This window comes from Sceloporus occidentalis, unplaced genomic scaffold, assembly GCF_023333645.1.
Source record: "Sceloporus occidentalis isolate IW3139 unplaced genomic scaffold, rSceOcc1.0.p SCAF_46, whole genome shotgun sequence".
Taxonomy (NCBI): Eukaryota; Metazoa; Chordata; class Lepidosauria; order Squamata; family Phrynosomatidae; genus Sceloporus; species Sceloporus occidentalis.
The window spans coordinates 2,037,447-2,045,453 of record NW_028317026.1 but is presented as its reverse complement, the minus strand read 5'-3'; the positions used below and the strand labels follow the sequence as shown (position 1 = coordinate 2,045,453).

The window sequence follows — 8,007 nt, the reverse complement described above, 5'->3', positions numbered from 1 at the left end:
TTAAATCAGCAAGCAGGATTCATAGGTAGGAACCATGTATTTTATATTTATGAAGGCATCTTCTCCTCCATGGCATTCAAAAGCTTCCAGCGTCTCCTGGATCAGGTCCCCGATGTTTTCTCGTTTTTGCTGGCTGTAGTCAATCCCATCTCCTGAATTAATATTCATGTTCTTGAAAATGTTGAGAATTGGGAGAATCTGGCGATAATAGGGCACAAGTGCTTCACCCACTCTGTCAGCTGAAACAACCAGGTGCTGGAGAACCTTCAGAGTAGTGCAGATAACTTTGCGATTCCGAATACTGAGGGCATTCTTTATGGGTATAATAAGCTGTGGAATGACAGGCAGGATCTTTGGGCCTCCATGTTCTAGCATGTCATGGACTCCTTGACGAGCGAAAAACTCATAAGGATGGGCTGTCTCACAAAGTCCATCGAAGAACAGAGGCAGGTAGTGATGATAATCCAATGTCTCAATCTCAACCTTCCAGGCTATTTTATTCCCCTTTGTATCATGCTCAAGGGCAATAGGAAAGTCTCCTCGCTCATAAAACTTACGGAAAGCTGAGGGCTTCGCAGGCCTTTCCTTGAACGCTCCTGCTGCTGGAGGAGCTTTCACCACAGAGTTCTTCATCATGGCCTTGACTGTGAAAGCTTCAGAGCGAAAAGCGGCCTTGTTCTTGCCAGCTGCAGCATCCGATGCTTTTCTGTTTCCCTTGTCTTTCTCAGTCACCATTTTCAGTCCAAAATTACAGCCTTAGATGGCCGAAACGGCTTGATGTGTCTGTGCAAAAGCTTAGACACAGAGCACAACCTCTTTGAACTGTGCAGGAAGACTGATGCTGTGCTGGTCAAACCTCTTGTTTATGTCATGTTGTCCAGGAAACAGCAGAGCACAATAGGCTCGGTTGCTTAGCAATGCATAAACACCGATTACATTAGGAGAGCAATACAGAAAGGTGGACGGGTTTCTAAATGAATTCAACACACATTTAATGTACTGACAACACTATTTTACCAATATATAATCAAAAGTTTCACATATATATGGAATAATAAATGCGAAATAAGCCTTTGTCAAAAGGAATCACCAAGGCAAGTTGCCACAATTTACTTCTATGAAAGTCCTTGTTTTGAATTTACTGTCCTCTATCACAACATCAGTGTCTGACATTGTTGTCATAATCTTACATTTGTGTGGCTGAGTGTGAAGAGTGTGTGGCACAGAGTGACTTGACTGGGAGTTGCATGTTTAAGTGCCATTTGGCCGAGAATATATTTTTTCTTTAGATTGGCTATGTTGTTGAACATACATCAGCGTTATAGAGAGTTGCCAGCGTGGCTATCATCGGTGTGTTTGAATTTGCGTCAGTGCGCCAGGCAGTGATCAGGATGAGTGTTCATCAGTCTCATAAAACGGTCACCCTTTTGGGGGAAAAACCCTAGCTATCTGTAAACCAGGGGGGACACCGATATTGGATATTGGATTTCAAGCCCTAAACATTTTGCAGGAATTAGAAAAACACAAAAGGTATATTAATTGATCTACAGGGGTAAGGCCGATCAATAGCTAAGTACACATAAGAATAATGTATTTAGATGTCCATGTTGAGATGCAGACATGATGGGCACCGTAACAAAAGCAGGTGATTGTATCTAAAAAGTTGAAATATTGTGCTTTGGAAATTATTTGTATTAGAATTTAACTTGCTGAAATAAAAAAATATTATTTAAAAGTAGGCATTGTCTGTCGCCTATTTAATCGGTGCCAAGGACCCCTGGCAAACAACCAAGTCAGTCACTCAAGTGGCAGTGTCTCCTACTTTCATGGACAGTTTTCCATTGCTATTATTTTTCTTCAAAACATTCAACTAAGGCTAAGTGGTAATGATTTTTTTTTATTAAAACTTTACTAAAAACAAAAATGCAAGGCATCTCACTTGTTTTATTTTAAATCAAATCTGCTCATACAATGTCCTTTTTTAGACCATTACTTCATACAAGAGCTTGGGACCCTTGAAAACTATATATTTTAAGAAAATGTTTGACTACTAACCACCATCATCTGTTATATCCACTTCAGTCTGTACTAGGAAGACGTTAAGTGTTTTTAAACGAACTCTTTACATGCTTTTCAAAGTTTGAGCAATAGCCTGAAACACAACAAATTCTATACAGCCAATTAGTATATACCGTATTTGCTCGATTATAAGACGAGGTTTTTTTCAGAGCACCGGTGCGGGGAACTCTGATCTCTGACAGCCGGGGAAGGTCTGCGCGATGGACGCAGACAACCCCCGCTGCTAGCCACGCCTCCTTCCGGCTGCAGCGTAAGTGCGTGGGATCTACACGCTGCCCCGGCTACATGACAGGGAAGTCAGAAGCACCGGTAAGTTTGGGGGGGGGGCGGGGGAGTGTTAAATGTGTGGCATAAGGCATTTCTGGAGGCAGAGTGCTCTGTGAAATGCTTTTTAACCCCCTTAATGCCACTCTGCCTCCAGAAATGCCTTTTTAACCCTCTATACGCCACTCTGCCTCCTGAATGCCTTAAACCTCCTTATATGCCACTCTTCCCCATAATATGCTTTTTAACCCTCTAAATGCCAGAATGGCTTATAGGGGTATAAGGCATTTCTTGAGGCAGAGTGGCATATAGGGGGTTAAAAGGCATATCATGGGGCACAGTGGCATATAGGGGGTATAAGGCATTTCTGGGGCAGATGTGCATAACTGGGGGGCAGGTTGGAAAATAGAAGGAAATAAAACCAAAATATTTTTCTCAATCATAGCTTTTATTAAAAAAAAAATAGTTTAGATGAATTAACATTTACTGGTAAAACTTTTTTCCTATAGGGTCGTCTTATATTCAGGCTTTTTCTTTTTTTTTTTTCCTAAATTAATATTCAGATTTGGGGGGTCGTCTTATAATCGAGCAAATATGGTAGTTTAATGCATATAGAGATAATAAATATAACAAGACGGGGCTGTTAATAGATACTAGATACACTGCTTAAAGGGACATCCTAGCTATCATATGCATGTTAAGAGTTCCCTTTAAATTTACACTGTGTTCTGCAGACACTGGAACTGCAGCTTCTACTTAAGGAAAGTGCATATTTATTTTTATTTTGTTTAACTTTTTCAATAATGCATATTAAAGTACTCAGAAAGTATAATATAATAATTATTTTATCGCGTCAAATTTTGTCTTTTTTAAAAATTTTGTTGGGAACGTGTAATAGTCACATGACAAAAAAAGCATGTTTTTTGCCTTACAGACTTAAAAAAAAGTTGTGGTGTCCTTGTGATTAACCCTTTAGAGGACATTATATAATGAGAAATATCTGCTAAGGTTTCCTTGATAGTTTCCTATAGTATAGAAAGCAATTCAAGGTTCACTTTAGCCCTCTTTTACACGTTAATGCATGTGATAGCCGAGTGTTACATTATAATTGCTGCAGGTTTTTTTACATCCAAATGCATAGAGAGATTCTCAGAATCATCTCCATACATCTGGCCTGATTCCTCTGCTCTGGTTCCTTGAAGGAGATGCATTTGATTGATTGCATCTCCATCCAGCCCTGACTTGCACAAGATTTGCAGGGGACCTATGAAAACCCCATTGCGCATGCGCATGAGTCCTTTCTTTTACAGTGATTGGCTGCTTCAAGCAGCCAGATCTGGTAGGGATTAAAGAGAGCAGACGGGGGCATTCCTGCGCAGCTGCACCACCTCAACATTTCTTTCTTCTGCACAAAGTACAAAATCCACATTAATATGCATTCATGTTTGGATACGATGCATAAAAAGTGGAACGGCTCCTTTAAAAGTGATAGGGGGGGGGGTCATCTTTGATATCTGAAGGGTTAAGAACGAGCGATACTCAAAAACCTCAACACAAAAATTAAATTTTTCCATGACTGCTTTCATTTATCTTTAAGAGTTAATTTTTCATAAGAAACCAGCATTTCAAATGCAATCTGCTATGAAATTACCATTAATAACCCTTGGGAATGGCCATTTCCTGAAACATTGCTTCATTACAGCTTTCCATTTTTTTTGTTTAAGGCCTTAGTAAAAAAAATAAAAAATAAAAAAAAAAACCCTCGCTGGTAGCAATTGAGATCATCTTGGATTTGAAATTCACCACTCCCTTTTATGCTCTCACATACGGTATAACCGGTGCTAATACGAAGCCAGATCTGCTTCAGGCGAGATCCTGACATTTACACTTTGATAAACTGCTAGGATTGGCAATTCACTTCATTTTATACAGCGCCTGAGCCGATATTAAATTAAACCTCAATGGGAAGGGGACCTAAAATACATTACAAAACAAATATATAATTTAGAACATAAAGAGCCATAATTCTTTATTTTGAGTTTAAAAAGAAATCATCATATGATTAAATAAATCATATAAAATAATTGGAATTATTAGATCTGTACGTACTGTGAGTTTGCATTTAGGGTGTAGTATACTATTTAATGGTATATGAGTCACAGGAGTAAAATGACATTTATTTGCTTATAGCTTGTAGTTATGATGCAGACTTTGATGTCACAGAGTTTTAAAGGAACATCAATTTATGACCATTTATGGATTGTTATCTTTTATTTTTATAGCGCCAACAATTTACGCAGGGCTTCTTACAGTACATACATTCAAAGGGTGCAACAATACCAGAATATGTTATTATTTATTTATCATCTTTTATTTATTAGAACGCCAACAATTTACACAACACTTTTTACAATATTCAAATAAGGCATGACAATAACGAGAACTGACAGATCTGATACATTGGAGGACCAGGTTTCCAGTCTAAAATAATCCAAATAATTTACTCAAAGAAAACCACCGGTGTTTACTTCAGGATGAGCAGAACACATCCCTGATGTCAAAGATAATTTCATTAATCTGATGTGACTCCCCACTGCTTCTTATGAATTAAATTCGAAGAAGGAAAAAAAATACTCCCATTAATAATGTTGGAATAAGAGACTTCTAGATCAGGTGCAGCATGCCTGAACTATAAATCAATATCTATAGAGCGACACATTGGGTAACATATAGGGACACATGGACTGAAAGAAGTACACACCCCCTACCTATAGCATTGCATAGGAGCACCTGTTCAAAAGTTTTGGCACTTCTGGACTTTAACATGGCTAGAGACCCCTGTAGTGCAGTATAAGCCACCCCACCCCACTCCAGAATGCCCAGCGGCAGACTCACCTGTCTAGGCTGTGTGCGGACCCTGGTGGGACAGGGACAGGCTGCCCCGGGGAGTTGCTGTGCTGCCTGCACCGTGTGGATTGCCTTGCCCGTGTGTTTACAATAGTCTTCATGATCTCTGCCCGACCCCTTTTTTTTCCCCTTCTCTCTCCAGAATCAGCGATCTCCTCCTACTTCGCTTCTCCTCCTCCCCGATGCCTGACATCACTTGGTCATCTCCTTGTGGTTGACACGGTCTCCCCCCCCTCCCACTCCATTTCCAAACACTGACGCACCGGTTCGGTTTGCTTTGCTCCCGGGCGGTAAAACCAGTAATACGCCCAGGAATGTCCCCTGCAGCTAACCGGGGTGGGGATGAGGGCGAGGCAGGTGGAATGAAGGAGTGCTGGGGATGGCTTTACTTCGGTTCACGTGGTATGCTTTTATAATACACTTATTGACCATCGATAAGCATCAATAAATCGATATTAAATAGCTTGCTTTCCTGCTGATTCGTAAGCAGGTGATTATAATCTGAATGCGCCTGCCAGGCTAATGCAATTGATGAGCCTGTCTTTAAACCTTTCACTGCTAACCCCCTGGAAGGTAAAGGGTTACAGCCAATAAAAATAGAATTGTTACTGATATTTTGCTAGCAGTTATGGCTGTCAGGATTTGCCCCTGAGTCCCCCCCTCCCAATGTCAGTGTAAACAGGCAGATTCTCAGTGGGGATGGAGAAGTGGTCATCTTACAGCCCACCTGTGGGTGTCTTTTCACCTATACATTGTGCTGGACGATTTAGAAAATCTGTGGGTGAAAAGTTATATATAAAAGCAAACATTGTTTTGGATGGCAGGCCTGCTTCAAATGGTGCTAAACCCTACTTTAAATGCAGGTGACTTAATGCAGGATATTTTCCTGAAAAGTCATAGTTATTGGGTATCAGCTTGTTTAGAATGTTTTTAGGTATGTTTACCTGCCCACCCTACTGTTCTGTGGCACATGAACCAGTAGCTAGGACAATTCCCATACATACATACAAAGGTCAGGTTTTCCTATATATTATATATATATATCTATCTTTTGGGTGCTTGCATATACTGACTGCAAACACCTGTTCTTCAATTACAATAAAAAGTATATACTAAGGCACCCTATACTTACCAGGGAGAGACACCGACCTACAACCCCACCTCCTAAGAGATGGTAAGTGGGTACGTATTGGTTATGAAGCCATGCTCCAACTATTACTAATCAATGGCCATGATGATATAACCCGGTGCTCTGCCTCAGGGCACAGCACACCAGGTGTAGCATTGTGGAGGCTGGTTGAGGCGATGAGAACTCCGTTGAAACCGGTCCATTGAGTAGCGGACGCACCTGGTTTATGCCCTTACTGGTTTATTAACCATACTGCTAGGCCTAGGCAGGAAGGTTTTGGAGCCCATGTAGACAGCTGGTAGAACTGGTGAGGCAATGGTATTGGTGAGCTGTAGGAGGATTACGGTGAAGGGACACGGAGCTCCAGTGGTGCAGTGCGTCTTCATCCTTCTTCAGACTACGCAAAGTATTGCAGTAAGAATTAGGAAGTGCAGAGGTGTTTGGGGAACAGATTTCACTTCAATAATACTGCTATTCTTGCCCACATAATGCTTTTGCTTTAGTGAAGATATTGATTCTCAAATATCTTCAAAGTAAATCATTGAACAAAAGTAATGCCCATCTTGCTTACAGAATTCTTTCCCAACAAAACTATATTGTTCCCTAAAACACACACCACAACTGACCTGTAACCACCATTAGCAAGATGTTAACCACCTTATACACATCGTGGTTAGTGATTTCTAACACACGTACACACCAAGTTTGAAGTATTACAGGTTTTGCTGCACATGTAAGCTTAAATTAGTGTTAAGAACAATAGCTCCATCCTTCAAATGTGTTTGGGCTTGTTGGACATGTTAATGACAACCAATTAATATGAATGCAGAAATGCCAATGATGTGTTCATCTTAAGTCTTTGTGAATCTTGATGACTTTATTTAACTTTTGTGCCTTTTTTATTGTTAAAACCGTTAAAACCTCCTGGAGGAGTTTCATCAATTCTGAAGCCAGAACAGGCAGAAATACATTAAATGCACAAAAATAGCTTGCTGACAGATCACGTTTTATTTTTAGTTTCGACCATGCTAGGCTATATTTAGTTTTCTTTCCAAAATGGTTAATGGTGACAAATAATATCTCAGCCCAGTGAACTGGTCCCACGGAACGTAATGGATTCTGGTAGCCTGAGTGGTTATATTTTGAGATACAACTAGACATCAGCAGTATTTTTCATTAAGCTTTGAAGTCAAGAAATCGAAATAAATGTAAGATTCCCATGAGTGCACTCCAAATGGTACCAATAAATTTTGTCAAGAGTGGTTATATCTCAAAAAATAGCAGTACTGGGGATTTTACTTTGAATAAGTCATATTCATTGTAAAGGTCAAGGCCATGTGATACATATCCGTAACCAGGGAGTTGGCAGCTCAGATGAAAGATACTCAGAAAGCCTTCCTCAAAGGAGTGGGGCTCTTGGTCTCTCTTGGGGAGGTTGCTCTCTTTTCTTCTCCTGGTCTTTTCTCTTATGGTGGTCACCAGAGTGGCAAGGGGGTGGCAGAGTTTGTGGAAGAGATTCCAGTTGGAGAAGAGCTACAAGTAAGTTGACAAAGCTGAACTTTTTAGTTTATTTTTAGACACTTCTTGTTTTTATTAGTTTTGTGAGGGGTGGTTGCTTTTCAGGTTGG

At 40.3% G+C, this 8,007-nt stretch overlaps 1 pseudogene; it reads right to left on the bottom strand.

Moving 5' to 3' along the window:
* On the bottom strand, window positions 1-735 carry LOC149289316 (parkin coregulated gene protein pseudogene; annotated as a pseudogene).
* Window positions 736-8,007: the final 7,272 nt, after the last annotated feature.